The 22,966-nt window shown below is 37.8% G+C and overlaps 1 protein-coding gene across 2 annotated transcripts in view; it reads right to left on the bottom strand.

Annotated features, from left to right (window-relative positions):
* LOC107087166 (parvalbumin-7-like) overlaps positions 1-22,966 on the bottom strand; it is a 51,348-nt gene that overhangs the window by 7,744 nt on the left and 20,638 nt on the right. The window contains exon 1 of one of the 2 annotated variants that reach the window (XM_015378584.1): positions 9,322-9,453. The exons of the other annotated variant lie outside the window; for it this stretch is intronic. The gene's annotated coding sequence lies outside the window, so the exon portion shown is untranslated. Of the gene's footprint in view, positions 1-9,321; positions 9,454-22,966 lie in introns of those variants that run through there. 2 annotated transcript variants of the gene reach the window in all.

Raw genomic sequence — 22,966 nt, 5'->3', positions numbered from 1 at the left:
TCGGCTACCCATATAAATGCTGTTTCTATTTGGCTGTGACTCCATCCTGGAGAGAGGAAATAATAGCTGTGCTGCTACCATCAACACCTTTGTTTATAGATGATGGAGCTTTTCAGGTTTTTCATTGTAGTCCTGTTTCTCTGACTGTCACTAACTGTATATGCTCTTTTTCCTCCTCTGTAAATGGGAGCTGGCTCTGAGCTCATCTGCCTGGTGATGTGTTTCCTGGACGGGGTCGCTTGTGGAGATGGTTTACAGTTGCCTTTTGAATCTCTGCTTTTTTCGGATTCTTTGCTTCTGTCTCCTTGAACCCCAGTTAGGCTCAGCAGATGGCCACTCACACTAAGCCTAGTCCTGCTGGAGGCTTCCTTCTGCTAAAAGGGAGTTTTTCCTCTCAACTGTCGCTTCAAACATGCTTCATGTGAGGGATTGCATTTGAGTCAATGAGTTGATGCAATCAAATGGTTTTCCTTAGATGGAAAACTTTGAATCAGTTTGACTGTACGATCATGTTGAATTGTCTCTGTAAAGTGCCTTGAGATGATGAGAATTGGCGCTATATAAATAAACTGAATTGAATTGAATTGAAAACTAATCAAGGAAATAATTGGATGACATCACTGCTAATAAAGGAGTGGGTTTAAAAATAAGTTATTATTTCTACCCGCTCTTTTATCCCAATATATACATTTGCTTTTTTTGACTACACTAAGTTCAATAAACTCAAACTCAACTGAAACGCCATCAGAGTAAACTCTCAACATATATTTTGCTTTATTTCAACATGAGCTTATGGTTTCTTTTGTTTTTATACTATATTAAGAAAAACGGATGAAGAGCAAAGAAATACTGTAGGTCAAATGTTAACGAGTCTATAAAGTAGCTCATAGATTTCCCCCCCTACTGTCACACTGAGGTCCAGTGATGCATGAGCTTCTGGAGAGGCATGGCGTTATCTACTTCAGTAACACCTTGCTGCACACACAGATCAATAATGAACAGTGCTTAACTTGTGTGGCCACACATCCAATCCTTTGTCACTGTAAAAGCATAATCTTCTTTACTGACCTTTAGCACAAAGGTATCCCAGGGGGAAAAAAAAACAATTGAAGATAAACAAATATCTCATCAACCATACTTTGAGTAGAACATACAAGGTAAGTCCATTAATCCAATTTGAAGGAACAAATTTCAGGTGTTGTCCTGATGCTGATGCTTGCTGCATGCGATTAATCATTGAATGCAAAAACAAACTAAGATCTTATACTGTAGCAGACTGGTATCATGTTTTTGTCATGTAATTTTATTTGTCTCCTTCTTCATACAGGGAGACCACGCTACGGTGTCTGTGACCTTCACTGTTATCCAAAAATCACTGGATCATAACAAAAATGGAAAACCTCGTCAGCCATTGCTATCACACCTGTAAATTGGTGGTTTCTGCATCTCTATCATCACTTTCAGCTTTCAGGAACAACATCAGTATTTTTTTATCTGTGGAGCATGAGGGGATTCAGGTGCTATCAGCACAGGGTTGCACCTCCTCATAGATAATTTTAAGGCAGTGCTGTTCTCTGTTTGATTTAGTTGTTTTCAGTTCTCCTTCCTATTACTACTGAGTCCCAAGAGACTTTTGATCAATTATCTAGATTGCACTCAGCCTTGTTGGAACGTGATTAGCTTCTAGCCTTGACCCAAGGTCAGCATGGGCATTTCAGCTTTAAACTGTAGTACATATCCACTGCTACCAGGGCTCCATGCTATATCCAATTTTTTGTTGTGAAACCATCTTAGAAACTAGGCAAGTTAAACACAGAATAATCCATATGGGAAATCTATCTGGTTGTTAATGAATATCTACTCACTTGAAAATATGAGCATAAAACACTACAGCCAAGAAACCATAAATTGTGGAGTAATCCATGTTTCCATTTGAATGTTTTTCACCACAAGCATAAAAACAACTTGTTTACGATTTACTTTGTCTATTTAATGTTCAAGCTGGGAAACTTTTTTTTTTACAAAAAATGGTACTTCTGGGGCGAGTACTATGAAGATCACTAATACTTTAGTATTCAGGGATTTATTTAATAATGTAATTTTGTCAATGATAAATTTCATCCTTCATTTGCATATCTCAAAGTGCATTATGAATTTACATTTCAAATGATGCATTCCTTGCCACTGTTATATTTATTAGTACCTGAATGTTTGATTCATTTCTTGTTTAAATAATTGCTGAAGCCCAGGTATAATTATAATTAGTCAGATCGGGGGGAGAGCTTTAAAGCTAGAGGTAGAAATTTGCCACAAACCCTCTTCTGGATTCAGAGCTGAACTTTGATGGGAAATCCCAATGGAGGAATGTGCTTCGATCTTAACCATCCATTTAGTCTGGTTTTATGACTGAGGTTGATTTTATGGTAGAATATGAACCTCCACCCCAGTCTTTTGAAGCTTTTAACAGGTTTTCTTTAAAGATTTTTCTCTATTTCAGTTCAAAAAATCTCTTATGATGGCCAAGAAAATCGAGGCACTAGCTAGGACTCCACCCTGGAGCCAGGCCTGTTGATCAGGTTTTGTGGGACCCGACCGGGCCCATTCCGAAGGAGTGATGTGAGCTCATCCCCCAGTGGGCCCACCCCCTGCAGGGGGAACAATAATGGACCACTTCAGCGTTCAGAGAAAGAGGCGACCCAATCCATAGGCGCTTAAACGAATAAAACTATAATTATTTTTATATTTTTAAATAAATAAATCCATCTATCTTCTCCTGCTTATTCCATCAGGGTTGCGGTGCAGCCAATGACTATCTCAGGCACTCTATGGGCAAGAGGCAGGATACACCCTGGACAGGGTGCCAGTCTGTTGCAGGGTGTAACAGAGACACGCACACAAACACACATTCACAATTTAGAGAAGCTGGTTAAACTAACAAACCTATTTTTTTCACTGTAGGTGGCAGACATGGGCAATGTGGAGTCAACAAGTCATCTCCATGTCATGTATTTGTTCTACCCAGCCACTGAAGCAGGTGAGTCCAATCTTCACCGTGAATTAACCTGTACAGATTGGACTCACCTGGTTAATTGGCTGGGTAGATTAAATACATGACATGGAGATGACTTGTTGACTCCACATTGCCCCTGTCTGGTAGGTAGAAGCCAAAGTTCTCAGAGAGAACCCACACATGCACGGGGAGAACATGCAAACTCCATGGAGAAAAATCCCGGGCCAGGAATCAAACCCTGAACCTTCTTGTGTTAAGGCAAGAGTGCTACAAGCTCCATCTACGTGCAGCCCTGATATAAATCCAATGAAAATATTGCTTTATACATATATTTTAGTGGACCACAAGTCTGTGGTTACATTTGGGAACCCCTGGCCGAGAGCCTTTAGGATAACTAATTAACCTAACAGTTACCTTATTGCACTGTGGGACAACACTGAAGTACCACAAGCAAACCTACCGAGGCAAGGGGAGAAACTGCAGCATTAGTACGGAAATAGCCCCGGCTCCTCTCACCGCAAGGCAACAGTTGATCCCCCTCTGGCTCTGGTTAGAACAATTTATGTAGATAGTCTTTAACAAGATCCATATATTAGATGTTTTAAACCTGCTGTGTCCTGGATGATTCAACCTTTTCTAACAAAAATCATTTGACATCCTGCGGAAAAATTCTGACATGTATCAAAGTATTTCATTTTCCTTTTATGAAAAGGAGCTGGAGAGGTGCACTTTTAAATTTAGAAGTCTCTCGGTTGATGGTTATTTGATGTAAGGGGTATGATATATGGCGGTTTTCAACTGTTATACAAATAAACAGAGCAAATGTTTGTACTAGATGGGGATAATAAGCTGACAATAACCCCCAGTGGTGGATAGAATGTCATACATGCTGTTCTCCCCAACAGTGCTAAAGTTTGACCTTTATGCTCTAAAGAAAAAAAAAAAAGAAGATGTTTCCCTCTTGGGAATCTGAATGACTCTAATGTTCTCAGTAGGTGAGGGAAACCTAACCATCCTGCACAACTGCCAGCTCCCCAGTCCGCTGTAACAGCTGCATGAGTGTGAAGGAGAGGGTGCGTGTGTCTGTGTGTGTGTGGGTGTATTTTTATTGAAGCACCAAGAGGACTCAAAAGGAGATGGGAGGCTCAGTGAGGAAGTGCCCTGCATTTAAAGAAACCAATGTTCCTATTTGTTCATTTGAGTCAGTGTTTGTAAGGAGGCTGTAAAAGCAAGTAGACTACTTGGATTTATAGAAAGCAGGATGGGTTAGGAGAGATGTAGAGAGGAGAAGAGAGACATGCTTATTTTGTGATGTTACTATTTAGCCAGAAAAAGTCCAAGAAAAAGATGATTTAATTTGATTGTTTTTTTTTTTTGTTTTTTTTTTTTTTTTGTAACCATAACTTTTTATGATACTATTTCAGAAAACTATGAGCATTTTCTGATGGGGTTATATGGTTCAGTAGCAGTTTTTATTTAAAGCTTCATCTGAGGTCATAATATTGATCCTCATATTGTTTTTTTTTTTTTTTTTATCAACGGTATTAACTGAGAGTAATATACTTTAAACAAACATATACAAGACCTTAAGGAAACAATCTCTTGTACCTTGAACTTTTCACATTTCTTCATTTAACAGGTACAAAGCTCTGTATCTGATATGGAATTATATGATAAATGTAAATAATTGTTAGGTGGGGGGAATTTTTATGTTTTCTTTTTGTTTGTTTTTTTCATGCATTTCAGCACAATTTTCACTGATGTTATACATTTCAGTTTTTCCTACTGTCATCAAAGGTTTAATGTCCATCTGTGCGTAATTTAATCTCAGTATAGATCAAGCTTTTCTCTGAGGGATTCAGAGGTCATTTAATGAACGTCAATGAACAAACAGCCTCATGACCAAAGGACACATGCACGTAACTGGATAATGCAAAGGTTTTGTGTAGGATCTTAATAAAAAGTGAAATCCCAAATTTTATAGATCACATTGCACTGTTTGAAACTTTACCAGAAAAGGAAAAGACTACTGTATGGTGCAATTGCAAATCAACCAAGACATTTTCATTCACCCAAACAGGAGAAGAGCATTAATCAGAGCATCAAGGTCTGTGGGAACTATGGGTTGACTGGGGGAATTGATCAGAAGTGCCACTGATTACCATGCACACTCCAATCTGACCTTTTTGAGCCAAGAATCAGTCGAAAACTTGAGATCAAAATCTAACTGTCTGGGTTACAATCCAATTAATATGCATGCCAAAAAAAAACTCACCTTGAACACTCTACATGTTTTTGGATAAAGCTAAATACAGGAAAGAAAGAAAATCTGCAGAGGTTCACCCTTCGGCAAAGTCCAGAAATCCAACTAAGGCTGTGTCCAGATGTCCGCCATAATCACTATATAGTACCCTCTATCGTGATTAGGGTGGTTGTTGGCCATTGTGATTAGAGCAGTGTGCTTGTGCTTTGAGAAGGTTGCAAGTACCCGGCTCGATCGTCACTGCTAGCACTCTGGGTCTCTGAGTAAGACCCTTAACCCCACACTGCTCCCCGGGCGCTGCACCGTGGCAGCCCACTGCTCCCAAAGGGGATATGTTAAATGCAGATCATTTCTCCAATGTAAGACCAATAAAGTTCTATTTGCTTTTTATAATTTCTATTTCTATATAGTGGTTACGTCATTTATTTATTTATTTTTTTTTTTTATTACGCCATTTTTAAATGAGTGTCCGAACGTCTAGTGGATGAAAAAGTTGTTGACTCGAAATTTCTGATAATGCACCTAAAAAAATAGTGATCAGCCATGGTTCCTAGACCACTGATCACTATTTATTCACTGGATTGTTGATAGGCCAAAAAAACTGAAGTCACCTGCCTCCATTTTGGTACTACCCATATTTACAGTAACAATGTAATCAATACATTTACACTCACCAGCCACTTTATTAGGTACCCCATGCTAGTAACGGGTTGCACCCCCTTTTGCCTTCAGAATTGCCTCAGTTCTTCATGGCATAGATTCAACAAGGTGCTGGAAGCATTCCTCAGGGAGTTTGGTCCATATTGACATGATGGCATCAGACAGTTGCCGCAGATTTGTCGGCTGCACATCCATGATGCGAATCTCCCGTTCCACCACATCCCAAAGATGCTCTATTGGATTGAGATCTGGTGACTGTGGAGGCCATTTGAGTACAGTGAACTCATTGTCATGTTCAAGAAACCAATCTGAGATGATTCCAGCTTTATGACATGGCGCATTATCCTGCTGAAAGTAGCCATCAGAAGTTGGGTACATTGTGGTCATAAAGGGATGGACATGGTCAGCAACAATACTCAGGTAGGCTGTGGCGTTGCAACGATGCTCAATTGGTACCAAGGGGCCCAAAGAGTGCCAAGAAAATATTACCCACACCATGACACCACCACTACCAGCCTCAACCGTTGATACAAGGCAGGATGGATCCATGCTTTCATGTTATAGACGCCAAATTCTGACCCTACCATCCGAATGTCGCAGCAGAAAACGAGACTCATCAGACCAGGCAACGTTTTTCCAATCTTCTATTGTCCAATTTCGATGAGCTTGTGCAAATTGTAGCCTCAGTTTCCTGTTCTTAGCTGAAAGGAGTGGCACCCGGTGTGGTCTTCTGCTGCTGTAGCCCATCTGCCTCAAAGTTCGACGTACTGTGTTCAGAGATGCTCTTCTGCCCACCTTGGTTGTAACAGGTGGTTATTTGAGTCACTGTTGCCCTTCTATCAGCTCGAACCAGTCTGGCCATTCTCCTCTGACCTCTGGCATCAACAAGGCATTTCCGCCCAGAGAACTGGATGTTTTTTCTTTTTCTGACCATTCTCTGTAAACCCTAGAGATGGTTGTGCGTGAAAATCCCAGTAGATCAGCAGTTTCTGAAATACTCAGACCAGCCCTTCTGGCACCAACAATCATGCCACGTTCAAAGTCACTCAAATTACCTTTCTTCCCCATACTGATGCTCGGTTTGAACTGCAGGAGATTGTCTTGACCATGTCTACATGCCTAAATGCACTGAGTTGCCGCCATGTGATTGGCTGCTTAGAAATCAAGTGTTAACGAGCAGTTGGACAGGTGTACCTAATAAAGTGGCCGGTGAGTGTATATTACATGTACACGATGTGCCTAATTTTTACCTTAAACGACAGTGTGTGTCAAAGTGATTAATTTATCTTTGTACTTAAAGGCATAAGCCCCCCTGAAAATGAGCAAATCATCGTTGTTCAATGCTGTAGCACACATGTTGTTTACATTTCGACCAATATGGCGGCTGGTGACTTCACAGCGCCTTGTACTACCAAAGGCATATCAGCAATCTAGTGAATAAATAGAGATCAGTGCACTTGACAAGCAGATATATCCCGGAATGCTTTGCGAGGAGAGTTCTAATAAGAAAGCATTATGGGATTCGTTGTCACAGCTGGCCGCTGTTGCTGTCCCACAACGGCGACAAATATCAAAGATACGGCAGGCACCGAAAGGAGTGAAAAGTACAGATCATCAGTCTGGACTTAGTTAACTAAGTTCGCTATAAAGTTAACAATATAGTCCCAGCTCTATATTGTGATTGAGGAATTTAGGGTTTAGGCTGACGTTCAGACACAGCCTAAGAATCTATATCAATATGTGACAACCAATGATCTGCTACAAATATTACCATAGTGTCGTGTTTATGTTTTTCCTAAAGATGTAGTGAGTGCACTGGGATTATTTACATATAAAGCTTATATGGGCCATTTACTGAATCTAAATGAGCTGGACTTTTTTGATTTTTTTGTGATAGACTTTTATCCAAACTGAGTCTCATTTTAGATCAAGGGTGTTAAAATGAAACCAACTGTCATTCTTTAAAAGTTATTATTTATTTCCATTAAAAAGGAAGAGAAAGATCTATACAGAGAAATATCCTACTAGATACATGCAGCTATGTACAACTCACTGCATATGAAGAGAGGGGATGAAGGAACAGTATAAAAGCCTGGGATCATATAGCAGTTTACTGTCCACTGTTTAATCCCGGCAGGTAGAGGATGGGAGCAGTTTTGCCAAAAACAGCAGTGAAGCACGCAAGGATGGGTGGTCAGAGGAGACGATAGGCATGTTCTCAGATCATACTAATGGTAGCTTTAAGGCTTGATAGGTGAACCATTATTAGACTTGTCTTACCTTAATGAAACTTGTCTTTCTGGGTACATTTTAAATATTACTATAAAAAGAATTTGAAAAAAAGCTTCTTATACCGAGCATGGATGAGATCAGCTAAAAGCATTTCACATAATTTCAAGCAAAAATTAGAATTTAAAGCAACAAAAACATCTTCTAGAATAAAGCTTTTTTTCACATTTACCTTACATTTAATTTAAACAGTTATAAAGCAAGTTTTAAAGAGCCAGATTGACTTTGAAAATAATGTCGGGCTTAAACTGGCTTTGGTTGTAACAAATAAACTTATCAAGCTTTCTAAAAATTGGAAACCCCATAAATCAGTGACAGACTGACTCCATCTTTATCATATTTGTGATTAAAGCAGGTGAACCAAATTAAGATATAAAATGATAATGACATAATTAAACTTAGATTTCGTTAATGTTTTCACGAGGTTGGAATGACAAGCTTTTCTAATGAAAAACAATATACAATCAATGTCTTCTAGAGTTTCATTTAAACTCAAATTATAATCTAATGAGAGGAACAAAAGATGTATACAATATCACTAAAAAAATGTAATATTTATGTATCTCTAATGGACATACACACATTTATCATTCAAAGATGTCGTCATTTGGCTGCAGGTTGTTCTGAGCATAGGCAGCGCAGGTTTAGTTTTCTACATGTGTATTGCGCTGGAACTTTCATATAACTGCTGTGTGGTTTTATATCTCCTTAAAATCATTAATGTTTGGAAACAGGAGCTCTGATCAGAGACGCTTTTTCAATCTAAAAAGGTGTGATTAAGATCTATCCTCAGAAATTAAAGCAAACTAATATTACTTTGCAAACTTTCACCTTTTGTATCAAACTGTTATCATAAAGTAATTATTCTGGTTATTTAATATCTCTTTATCTTCATCTGATCTGCTTTAATGGAAGAGTACATAAAAGAGGCTAAATTGCTTCACTTCTCTAAAGACTTTATCTTGCCCTATTTTCTTAAAACCTCTTCATTATGTACATATCCTTTTTTAAGAGCAACCTGCTTTTTCTAAACTTTTTCATTGTTATTATAATTAGCAGGACACATTTCAGCACTAAAATCATGCTCTCTGATGTTTACCTTGTAACTGGTTGATGATGGGGTTTGGATGTGATGCAGGAGCCGGGTCAGTGGAGCCGGGGAGTCCAGTGAAAGATCAGAGGCTTTGCTCTTTGTGTTTTATACATGTCCTCTCTAACTATTTTGGGATGAAAAATGGGCTCCCTGTCGTGGTGTTTATAATGCTAGGCCGGGCCATATCACTTTCCAACCCTGCTCATGCTAATCAAACATTACTATTAATAATCATCCCTCTCCACCCTTCATTCCAGACAGATTTCTTTTGCCCCTCCTCCCCTGCTTGTGGCCGTTTGATGTCTCCTCCTCCTTATTTTCTCATACCAACCACGCATGGGACCCTGCTTTGTCCTCTGTTCTACCTCAGTTCTCTGCTTTTTGTTCCCCTTTCTCAGAATATGATCTCTTAAACTTTAAAAATTTACTTTTATTTCCCATCAAACACTTTACTTTAAAGGTGCTTAGTGACATCATTAAAAAGTTACAAAGTTATCTATTGAAGGATTCTGGAATAAAATTTTAACATCAGATGTAGCAAAACTTAAAAATAAATCCTTTATACCAATTATAGAAATCCAACCATTGCTTGTTAGGGGAAAAAAAGTGTCACTTACTTAATTAGCCCTCTAGAAATGAAACAATATATGATGCAAGCTTCTGCTACAGGGTATTATAATGTTTAAGCAAAAAAGTAAAAACAAAAATTTGCTATATTGTCTCTTTACTGTAATTTTTTATGTTAAAAATGTTCTTATTCCTAAAATATATATTGTCCAGCACTGAATACTGCAGTTTTAATAATGGATGCAGTATTCTGTAAAATATGTATTGTTGTTTTGATACAAAAATATCTGCAAAATCTGATATAAAATTGACGAATTCACATGATACTTGCAGGAAAGTTGTCTTTTCTGTAAGTGAGTAAAAATCGTTGCAAGACAGTGGTAACCTGAACAAACAGCACTGCTCAAAGGCAGATACTGATTTAGCCCATCCTTTTTTGTGTCCTGTTTTGTCAATATCACTCTGGGATAGATGATAGCCCAATAGAATTGCTTTCATAAGCAGACCATTATGCTTGTTGCCATAAGGTTAAGCTTGGTACTTGTATATGAAATTTTATTGAAAAGGATTTATGCAATAAAATCGTATACAAGGGAGGTGAGAAGGAAAGAATAAGATCTAAGGGGAGAGAGAAAGAGGCAGAGGCAGGAGAGAAGGAAGAGTGCATAAAAAGAGAATAAATAAAACATATCAGCAAAAATAAACAACACAGCAGATATACAGTAACTCCTAGAAGTCTGCTTCTACACCTGCATGAGACGAGAGGGGAAAAAAAACAGAGAACATAACAATAGCTAAAGAGAGACAACAGACAACCAAAATACACATCAAAATAGCATCCAGAGCAACGGGTATCCCTTAGATATCCATGTGTGTTTAAGCCAAAATCTTTGCTGATTACCCAATATAATTTAGAGTGGTAAATATCTGTAGCTGCAGCTAGTTATTTGTATTAGTGTGTATCCGTGAACACCTTGAACCAAACTCCTGTGGTCTGTAAGCATGGGCATGTTCGCCTATAAAGGATTTACAAAGGATTTTCAGAAAAAAAAATGTGCTCAATGGCAGGTATTGGGGGCCCCAGACTCGCCCTACAGGGTCCCGGATGAAAAAAAGAGGTGATGCGAGCCCAAGATATGAAAAGGCACCCTAGATCAATGGGACACAAGGAGAGCAGATATAGGGATGGCCCCATCCACCACAGAAGGGCAGACGATAGCACAAAGGGCCACCCGACCCCTGAAGAGCCAGACTCCAAAGGCGTCCAGTCCCTGAGGGCCAAGCCCACAGAGGTCATAGTGCCTCAAGCCACAGGGCCGCTGCAGTGAGACCGTGGGCTCTGCCGATGGCTGATCACGCCCCAAGTGGACACAGACACGTCTCATGGTGGGGAGACCAAACACAACCTCCGACCCATCCCCAGGGAGGACATCCCCCGCCAATGGCACTGGCCAAAGCCACTCCACGGCACCCCCCCATAAATTGTACTCTGATGCCCTACATGTGCAAGTCTTGGAAATGCTGTAAATGTTGCTGACTAAGATTTCTATTAATATTAGGGCTACCACTAGGATGTGAGAACCTACCCTGGTGATGGTTCCTTCCCCAAAATCCTATGTGTATGGTACTATGGTAGAACAGGTGATGGGAATCTTCAGAGATGGGGAGCAAAGAAGTGGGAACTAGTTTCTCCCATGGAGCCAGCTTTCATTCAGATCCCTAAAGGCACCCTGTTCCCCAACCTTTGCCAGAAGAGCAAGGACCCAGTGACCAGGGGCAGACCACAACCCAGACCAGGAGCCCCAGCCAAAAGGAGCTCGAAGTAGAAACATCCCCAACTAGAGGCCATGCCACGTCCCCACACATCCACCCACTACAAGGGGAAGTCTAAGCCAGGCCTACATTCAGCCAGCTTTCAGATAAGACTAGAATGCTCAGGTTGAGTTGCTTTTACAGCAAGAAATGTTTCAATAAATAAATAGAAGGAGGGCTTAACCTCCCGATGGTAGACCTAAAATTACACCCTTGGGCATAAGACACATGAAGACTGTGCATAGCTCAAAAGAGGCACTTGTTGACTACTTGGGTTGTCTTTAGTATGGAGATTATGTGTAGTTAGCATTGCAGTCTTGCTGCAAAGAACCGTGAAACTTCATGTTTAATTTTCGTAAACACTGATAACTAGATAGCACTTCAATTCAATTCAGTTTATTTATATAGTGCCATTTCATAACACATATCATCTCAAGGCACTTTACAGTTCAGCACAACTTGTATGTTTAATTATGATGTCTTCTGAATGTTTTAACAGGTATATTTATTTTCATAACTCCAATTCAAAGTCCTGATCTGAATGTGTTTGGCGCAGACAGGCAAGAGAATTACCATGACTAACACTGGTGCTTTGCAGGAGGAAATGAAAATAATCAATACGTTATTAAGAATCTGCCTTGAGTTAACAGTGGGATGTCTGTAGCCAATTTTTTCCATTATTCATTTGTCACCAAATTCGAAGGGCCAGTACTGTGAAATAATGGCAGACAGAAGAGGAAGGAAAATTCAAATTAAGTCTTGTGGTTTAAACAAAAGTTATAAGAAAGTTGAGAGAAAAGGAGGCTTGTGGACCAAAAAAAAAAAAAAGAGAAGCATGGACAAGGTTGCAGTCAGCCATCTGTCTTGGATTCACAGATTGATGAGGTGAGTGCAGGTAAAAGTGAATGAAAACACTTGAACACGGCAGTGAAGTAGAGGCGGCAGTAATCTTACCCTGTCTGCATCAAAGTCAACATTTAAATTTATCTTAAGTCCAATCACTACGAACTATTGGCCTGTCTTCACTTTGTTTATCATTTTGTTTATTAGACTTCTATCTTGTGTACTGAAGATACTGCCATAAAATACACTTTAAACATAGTTAATCTGTTAAAATGTAGCCATGGTCAGCTTCTAAAGAGATAAAAAAATATATATATATGATCAGTTAATAATGCCCTCGAGCTTTGGATAATTTTTTCAGCATACTTGCATCTATAATTTTTGTTACTACTTTTTATACATTATATGACATCGAAACTAGCTAACATAAAAAATACATATGATAAACTTATATACAGTCACCCCTATCTTCTTTTCTGTCCTATTTGATTTGGCATACACATGACTGACTTCTAACTTGGGGTTACATGTCACGTACTTGAGAACAAAGGAAAATGATTCTTTGGATCGACCTGAGAGATAAAGTTGAGGTAAAATTCATTCGAGGAAATAAAATAGTGATGATGATAAGACAGAGCATAGAAGCAGATGAGATAGATTCGTTTGAACTTGAATCCAGGTAAGCCAGCATAGTGCAGACACAGTGGAAAGCTCTTTGAGTACCAAGAAGGACAGAGATAAAAACAGCAAGATTTTCGCTAATCTTTTATTATTCTGGCTTTCTACTAATAGGATGATTTTATCCATTTGTCCAAAGTAAAAAAAATAAAAAAATAAAATATATATATATATATATATATATATATATATATATATATATAAAGAAACATAACTGACATTTCTTTTTTGTTGCTTATAAAGTAATTAAATAATTTAAACCCATTACAAAATGTCTAAAAATAAATGCAGGGAAATTAACGGTTAAAATGTAAAGAAATAAAGTATCATGACTGCATGGTTTCATACAAACTGAAATACCTGTTAGTGAAAGACAAATTTAGAGAAAAGTGCTCCAATGTTTGTTTTTTGTCCTTGATGTTTCTTCTGCATTGTCTGAGTCAGCGCTATTCTCCATCGTGTTTATAGGATATGGAGAACAAGGACGAAGTTTGTTATAAAATAGCAGGAGAAAAGTCTGTATGAAATTGATTTAAAGAAAATGTAACAGTATAGACCGTTTATAAAAAGCAAACAATAGCTATGGTAGATGAGGAAGGACATTGCATGGAAAATTCAGCACAGCGCAAATTAGAACTTTCTGTCAATATAATATCTAACCTAATCTAATATCAGTTTTTATCTGCCTTTGTTCACCAGGGCAGCTCTTTCAACATTCAACCAAAATGTTAACATGTTTAAACATTGCCTTTTGCATTCTAAGAAGACATTAAGTCTCACACTTCCACTTCCAAGGCAGGATCTGGAAAAGCTGGAAATAACCAGCTTCTCAGCAAGAGTTCAACTGTATCTGGAGCCTTAGAAGACTTAAATAATGATTGGCATACCTTCTGCAACAGATAGGAGAATGATGTTCTGACAAGGGCAACAGCAGCGAGACGGAGGGAGGAATGTGATCAGGGAGGAATATGTATGAATGCAGTGTCAGAGGGTGTTAGATATTGATTACTATGTCTGTCCAATGATCTGAACAGAATGGAAGACATGATCTCCCCTGCCAGCTGGTGCAGAGCTTCCAAACCCAGGAGCTGTCAAGGTTATTTCTTAGACAAGATCTTCTTCTTTTATCCCTCCAGAACCCTTAGAGAGGAGACTGAGAGTGATGAGGAAAAGTTTTGAACCAAGCAGTTTCTTTTGAACTTATTTTATTTGCTTGCCCATCACATTTTTGTAAGAATATCTGTAAAGGTATTCTGTTCTTCAGCCAAATAAATATGGTTTTATTAGTGATGGGCTGATATCGGCCTATCACTAATAAAGAAACAAAATTTTAGGGCAACCCTTCATAAGAAATATAAAGACATTCAGAATATGTTTAAAATTTCCCTTTTTTTTCATATTTAAATCTGTTTTTCCATCAGTGTGTGAGAGGGGAGGTAGTTCTCAGCAGGCAATGATTTAGTTGCCATATCATCCTATTTTATTTCTATAGTTAGAGTCATGGTATTTTTTTTTATAAACCTCAGGATCTTCACATCATAAGAGAAATTGTAACCACAGATTTAATATTATCCTCAAACGCTGTTGCCCCAAAGTCAGAATTCTGGAGACACTATATTAAAGTGGGACATCTATAATCAGAATTGGGAGTTTCTATTTTTTGCATCAAAAACACACACAAAAAAAATGAGCAAAAAAGTATTGATAATTTTTTCCAAAATCAAAAAAGAAGTCGAAATATCAGTACATGTGATTTTGCAAACAAAAAAAAGTAAACCTGTTATTTTATATTTCGGATGTAGCACACACATATCATGAATGCCTTTGGCAGAATTGAAATGAGCGATTTTAATCTAGATGAATTCCAAGATTACAATGAGATTAATCTAGATTACAAAAATGTATCTATGCCCAACACTATTTTTTAGATTATGTGTGTGTCTGTGCTTTTGTTTACAGTATGTGTGTGTAAGTTACAGATTTATACTGTACTTTTAACTTGCTGTGTATTTTTGCACTTTTTGGTGTACTTCAGGGGAGGAAGTTGTTGCTTTGTGCAACTTGGACTTGGATCTGACTTTAATATGGAACAGCAAAAACCTAAAAAAAAAAAAAAAGAAGACGTTTAATGCAATACATAGATTGTTGAAAAGATCCAAACAGGGAATAAAAACAGATCTTAAAGTCCAGAAGGGAGTTTGGCAATATGCATACTGGAAAGCTTTCAGCCGTGGAGGGCTGCAAAGAGCAGCAGTGTGTAAAGTTTAGCTTAGAGAGGGGAGACATGGGGTGATTGTGTGATTCACACAGTATCCATTGCTAGCCTTGGCTGGTAGAATAGTGTGAATTCAGACAACAGGTGTCTGGGCATATATATGAGTGACTTAAGGAGCAATATGAGGCCCAGCACCAAGAAATTACTGTGAATATCAGAAGGTTTTATTTTTAGGACCCATTTTTGGACTATTTAAATTTACCAAGTCAGGAAAGAATGAAAGCTTATTTATTTGGCATTAATGGGACATTTTCAAGGAAAGTTTTCAGAATGTGGATTAAGGTAATGTCCTAGAACAAATAATACATGGATAGATAGAGACTATGTTTTTATATTGTTTAAGAAAGCTTTACATTAAAATATCAAAAATAACAGTTGAATAATAAAAAAAAAAATTAAAAACCTCTGAAGGAAGTCCACTATTGACTGCAGGTCCCTGGGGTAATTGTGATCACTGACATCCCTAGACATGCTATACAGTTTCTGCAAAGCATCCTTTGAATGTAACACCAAGTAACCCAATCTCTGGTGAATTTATTGTTAGCTAATTTTACCTTCAGCAGTTAATCTAAGTGCTAAGAATAGACTTTGCTTAGATTGTTTTTTTTTTACTTTGAAAACAAAATAAGAAAAAAAAAAACCTTTATACATAAACTAAGCTGATGAAATGAAATAAAATAAAACTGGTCAGTTGAACTTTCCTAAAAAATTACCAGAGTACAAGCGAGTATTTACAAAGAACATAATGTTTTTATTTTCTTATGCCTATCAAAATCTGTTTATTTTATTATCCTATATTTAATACTGAGCAGGCCACTTTTATAGCCACCCCAGTCAAAGATGTTTAAAACAAATTAAAACAATGTGCTTAAAAATGTATCCCATGTTGCATCTAAAATCTGTCCCATGTTAAAAACTAACTTTGGAAATTGCTTTGTTTTTGTTTTTTTCTATGAGAATAACAATTCAGTGTTAAATGACTGGAACAATTTAAGCTAAATGTTGTTCTTCTATCATTAGTTTTTCCACTAAAGACAACTCTACCCTGATTATGTAAATGTATTCTGATAACATTTACAGCTTAATTGAGCCACTTCTTTTTGGTCTCACTGAACATATGTAAGAAAATATTTACAGCCAGAGCAGTTCCGAGTCTATTTCGCATGGAGATCAGAACATAAACTGGTTTAGAACAGTAAAAAGCACAAATAGATACGTTATAAAACTAACCTTAGTATTTTTCATGTTATGTTAAAACCCCAAAATGAGAGAAAAACTTGTTTTTCAGAGAATACAAGTGAACAAATAGTATGATGAAGTCCAAGGAAAACAGATTAGAGTGAAAAGAGCATCAGAGTTCAAAGCGGGGTTACATTACAAACACTGTATAGAGCTCTGAACATCCACAGAATTAATCAATTACCTGAAAATAGAAAGAACTTCTATCTTCTATCTAACAGTTTTATCCAATTCTCATTCGAATTTTGAGCAATCTTTGAAAAGAAAATGGGATTTAAACATGTTTCTGTCTGATTTAAAGTTTATTTAACCCAGCAATACAGTGTGGTCACACACTGACTTATTGTTGGCTATAATAAACAGAAAGAGAAGGTAGTAAACTAGCATGGAGCACAGATCAGAGGTTTTAATTAATGTGTTGTAATTGGACAGGTTGGGCTTATTTTATCATGTCAGCTAGTATTAGTAATTTGACATACCATCTGAAGACGTCGAGAGAAAATTTTAATTGTAATACTTCAATTTAAGATAGGAGGACACCAGAATTTTAAACATCCTCTGAGCCAAGTGAGGTAAAGACTTCATCAGAACTTATTGGACAAATGTGTTTATCTACCCTAATTTCAAAAAACACCTGCAAAGGCATTTCCATCAACTTTTTCTGAAAGAATTCTCTTAAAATGTGCATAAAAAAGATAGACAGAAACGCATCAAGTGACAGATGGGGCATCAAAAGCGTTATCTTGAGGAATGGCCCCGAAGAGGCTCCGAAACCCTGGATGAGCTCATATCCAGGAGACAGGCATTAGCTTAGAACTTTTAAATCTGGTCATTTTTGAAGAAATTATTCTAGCTTTCTGTTATAAAAAGAAAGCTAGAAGAAATCCTGTATCCATTTTACTCAAAGCCACAGAAGGAACATAGCAAAAAAGTAGAAGAAAGTATTAAACACTAATGGTGAAATGTAGCTTTGGCCAATTATTCTGGTTGGAGGTTTTCCTTTAACATGGACAGTGAAGGTGGTCAGAGTTTATGAGAGGATACATAAAACTGAATGCAAGATAAAGGCCTCCTAAATGTCTAAAATCTGTTATAGTCTGGAAATGAGTTGGGACAGACTAGGGGCAGCAGTTTAGCTTCCAGGACAGCTGAAAAAACTCATCCAGCAGCATGATTTAGAGCAAAACATAAATCTGAGTGGGAAGATAAGCCAATCTGTCTGTGCTTGAGAGAAATGGGCACAAAACAAAACAGTGTGGACAAAATAAACAGTGATTACAGACATTGATCTAAACTTATAAGACTGGTTGTTCAAATTTTATACAAAATTTAATCTTAGGGATGCCCGGAATGTAATCCGCAATAAAATTTGACATTAAGACAAAAGCATTTGTTTATTTCTCGCAGTTTGTTTAAATGTATATTGGTTTCATTACCTTGTAAAACCTTGCTCATTATAAAAAAACAGGGATAAATTAAAGGCATTATACTTATAAATAACCCTGCACCACCTGTTTTATTCCCTTACTCTGTCCATTTCTGTGTTTCTTTGTCTTCCTAAAGAGGCACTTCATGGTTATTGGTCCACAAATTCTCATTTTATGGATAATAAATCGTTTGGCAAAAAAACAAACACACCTATGTGAAGATGTTTTTGGATTCAGTAAGTCACCTCATTTCTTTAAAAAATTAAGCAAAAACCTAATCAAAGAAACACTCAAACAATCAAAGGCATATGTTTGCAGTAAGACTATAAATAAAAGCAAAAATCACCTAGAAGGCTGACTAGAATCTGTAAACCTTTGCAACATCATTTCCAGATCTGAGTTTAGACCCAGAAGGTACAGCGCAAGTTCTGCGTGTTCTGTAATAATAATAACATATGGTCTTTATAACTAGTTAGCCTTTTTAGAGCAAAGGTCATCTTTTGTTTATGATTTTTCTATGTAAAAATTGCACTTACAAGAAAAAGGAAAATATTTGCAACTGACGTTTTTGATTAAAGTGGTGGGCGGGATTATTAAAGTGACTTTCCGGATAATGTGGTGATGCCTTCAATGTCAATAGCACCACAAAGTCAAACTGAAAGAATCACATCAACACTTGATTAAAACACCGCAGTGGATCTTTTTTTAAACCTACAGACCTGCAATATTAGCAGGTCTTTATGCATTTATTTGTTGTACGGTAAAACAAAATGGGGCCTGGCTATGTAAAGATACCACAATTAAATCAAGTTAATGCACTGGCCTCTCATGTGCATTGATCCACTCCATGATAATGACCTATTGCCATTTGACTTATTAGACTTATAAGGCGTGCACGTACAACCCCGCTCAACACTTCGTTTAGCCTGCACACCGGGTCACTGGCCCTGACAGGAAACGCACCAGCAGGGACAGAAATTAAGGCTTAATGAAGTCAAAAGAAAGATAGTGTCATGACTGTAGCTTCATGCAGTAACATTAAAGCATTCTTTCATTCCCGTCTAAACAGTATTAGACTCCATAATAATAATGATCATCGCTCTGTTCTACACACAAAATACACAAGTGGTAAATGGTCCTTTGTGAGAATCAAAGGTAAACATGATTTTAAGAACCATCATTTTGGTTGCCTTCTTTGTGATTTAAAAATAAAACTTTATCTTGTTTCAGCTGTTCAGTCCACAACCAGTGGAGAGCAATGCTTATTTTATACCATTAGGCAAATAGAAACTGTCCTTGGTTTAAGCTTTGAATGAAAAAGAAAAGGGTTTTAGTGTGTCAGATAATTCAGCTCTATGGATGAGGTGTTTCCCTTTGATCCGACTGGGAGGATAATTGCATGAAAAATTGTTAGAACAGCTTTCCATCATAATTATCTATGCTGAATTTTAACAAATATTTAATTAAAGTGAAGGAATACCAAACTCACCCTTTACATGTTTTCCATTTAGAATATGCCCTTGCTGATATTTTAATGGCGTACATTTAAGTTCCAATGTTAATGACTTGCTTAAGTGGCTAATGCAACAGATATTGATGCTGTTACTGCAAATGTTTAAAAGCTTCTTTTTAGATTTTTTTTTAAATACATGCTTTTTTTGTTCACTTCTGAAATGTATATATGATAAAAATGATGGCTTGCTAATTATAACAGGGATTTTACAGCTAACATACAGCTTCCAACAATGTTCACTCTGTAATTACTCAGAACAGAGGGACCCTGTAATCAGGCAAGACAAACATTGAAATAACTTCAAAAGTGTTTATTAAAACAACTGGTGGATTGGATCTGCAGTGGCAGCGGCCCGGGCGTCTAAGGCAGAAACCTCTACATGAGAGAAACAAAGGTTAGTAACCACCATAATCTGATGGAAGGATGATTATAAACGTGTGGGTCACTAACCTTGTTTTCCAGTTCATTCCATGCCCAGAGAGTTAGGATGGTTCCAGCCGGTCGGTTGACAAGATGCAGTGGATGCTGCCAGAGAGTTCCAGACACTAAAGCCTAGAAGGCTTCAGAACTGGCAGAAGGTCAGATCCAAGCAGGCTAAGGAAGACAAGAATATCCACAGGGCAAAGCCAAGAGGCACGTCCAGGTTTAGTCTACATATGAATCCAGCTGATGTCCAAAGACAGTTCAGGCATACTAATCAAAACTTGAATAGGCAGGCTCAAAGGTCCAAAAGCAAAACGGGTCATGATCAGGCAATCGGAACACAATAAGTTACTCTAGAAAAACTCTTAACAAAAGGCTCAAGAATAATCTGGCACTGATGGCTGGGACCAATCAGTTTAAATAGAGACAGAAGCAAGTGGATCAGATGAGCAGTAATAAAAAAAATCCAGGCAGAGTTAGACAGGTGAAGGAAATGAGCCAAGATCAGGACACCCTTATCAAGAGATCATCGTCTAACACTGAAATACAAAAGGGGCAGTATGCCAATCTAGTTACTTTTTTAACAGAATTTGTCTGTTTTTTATGGAAATGGATGAAAAATATGAGCAACTGACAAAATGAAAGGAATCTGATAGCAGACCACCAGATTGAGAAGTCACAGAGTTACTTGTAAATTCAAGGCCATATTCACCCCTCTTGATTAAATCGACTCAACCCTCTCAAGTTACATAGAGTTTGTGAGAAAGGCAGCACACACAGAGCATAGCTAAGGTTCAAATGCTGTACACTGATCTGAAAAGTCATTTAATGTATCTCAATTCAGCTAATACCTGGGCCAAAGGTTACACAGAAAATGCTTTTTTAGTTGTTGTAGTTTTTCTATTAAATTGCACAGGATTTTGAGAAAATAATAAATATTTTTGATAGGCTTGATCACATAAAAACTCTGTTTAAAAATAGGTCTGCAAACCTTTGCAGACCACTGTAAAGTACACTGAACTTTTGTTTTTTAAGTTGATTGATCACGTGTTAAACATTGCTTGTATGTGTCCTCTTATAGAAAAAAAGGGTTCCAGAACTTACAGAGCTTCAGCAGATGAACTACGAACAATATTTTGAGCTATTGTTGTTACTCTGAGTAGGGGATTCAAGGGAATTCATGTTTGGCAGCCTGCTTACAAAACCTAAACACTTCTCCATTCAGTGAACCTGTGTGTATTATCTTTTGTTTGCTCAGGGATTCTGAGGTTCTCATGGCTGAACACAGAGCAGCTGAAAAGATAAGAGTAAGGGGGATGAAGGCAAAATTACCGCGTTCCAGGAATAAACAGAGCTGTGCCTGAAATTAGAGAAATAACCAATAGTGGATATTGTTCCATAGATTTCATGCCACACACACAAACATCTCTAAGGAACGGCGTTGGGGTTGGGGTTGAGGTTATGGGTTTGCCTCTAGGTTTGCCAACAAGAGACCTGACATGAAATGAAAGGCGACAGATTAGGCAGGTGAGGAGTGGAGGAAGGAGATAGGAGAAAAGGAAATAGACAAGGGTGATAATCAGGAGAGACATGTGATCCAGTAGAGGAGGATGCAGGGAGGAAGTGTTTGAATGAAACAGAGACAAAAGGGTTTAAAGATTCAGATTAAATAAAAACCATTAGTGAACGCTAATGAAAGTACCTAACGCTGACAGTTCAAGAAATGAACAATGACCTCTATTTACCTTTTTCTCTTAGGTTCACACATTGACTTGACTTTCTGGTAATAGCTTTATAAGTCACTATGTCCACCAAAACAAAACATCCCTGATCCACTGAAGCATGGCTGTCACTGGACCACAGCTTTAGTGTCTGGCCATAAGATGTTAGGAACAAATTCTCCAGGTGCTGAAGGGTCCGAGCTTGGACCTCCATGGATCTGTTTGTCCTGCATGTCTTACAGAGGCTCGATTGCTTTGAGATCTGAAAACTCTTCACATCAAGGGGACACTTTAAATTCACAGAGGTGCTCCTAAGAAGATGTTTTGACTCATTTTGACTATTTGGTTTGCAGTGTTGTCCAGCTGAGAGAGAGTACAGCAGAAGAAAATGTTGTTTACATGAAAATCATCAGAGTAACATCCAGATTGTTGGCAAAAGCCAAACTTTTCCAGCAGAAAAGTGTAATGTTCTGTCTCCACTGGCATCATTGTGCTTCTTAATCAAAATCTGAGACCCAGACACACACTGTTGGAGCTTTGCAAAACAAACAGTGGTCACCATGAGTACACTAACTAGATGCTCCAAGCAGAATGAGTCTCTTACTCGGCGGTAAAGCAATAACATTTTGTCTTGTGCGAAAAGTTCTAAAATCCATTCTACCTCCAACAGATCAACTTTGAAAGTACAATGCTCCTCTGCTGCCTAATACTAGAGTTGCTCTTCCTGATGTGTAATTTACTCTATGTCTGAATCCACTGCTCACCACTCCGCTGTGAACTTCTCCACCCTCCTAATTCACACTGCCTGCACTCTGCTGCGGTTTGAAGCCGAGAGGAGAAACATAGACATATCTGACACTAAAAGCCAATGATAAACAATAAAGTCAGACCAAACTATTTAATCATGTTTTGACTACCTAATTCAATATGCACAGCTCGATAATTGATCTGTTGAGTTGCTAATATTTAGACATGTATACAAATATGCTTAGGAAATGATCAACATTGAAGGTTTTTAGGTACATCTAGAATTCTGTAGTGAATTAATTTGAAAATATTGATGCTCTGTCTTGATGGGGCGCCTGATTTCTGTCCTGCTTCAGCACTGAATCAAACTATGCTGACCCGCTTTCTGCTCCTATTGATTATAATG

The sequence above is a fragment of the Cyprinodon variegatus genome, unplaced genomic scaffold (genome assembly GCF_000732505.1).
Source record: "Cyprinodon variegatus isolate N-32 unplaced genomic scaffold, C_variegatus-1.0 Scaffold175, whole genome shotgun sequence".
In the NCBI taxonomy this organism is placed as follows: domain Eukaryota; kingdom Metazoa; phylum Chordata; class Actinopteri; order Cyprinodontiformes; family Cyprinodontidae; genus Cyprinodon; species Cyprinodon variegatus.
This window is presented reverse-complemented; position numbering and strand designations above follow the sequence as displayed.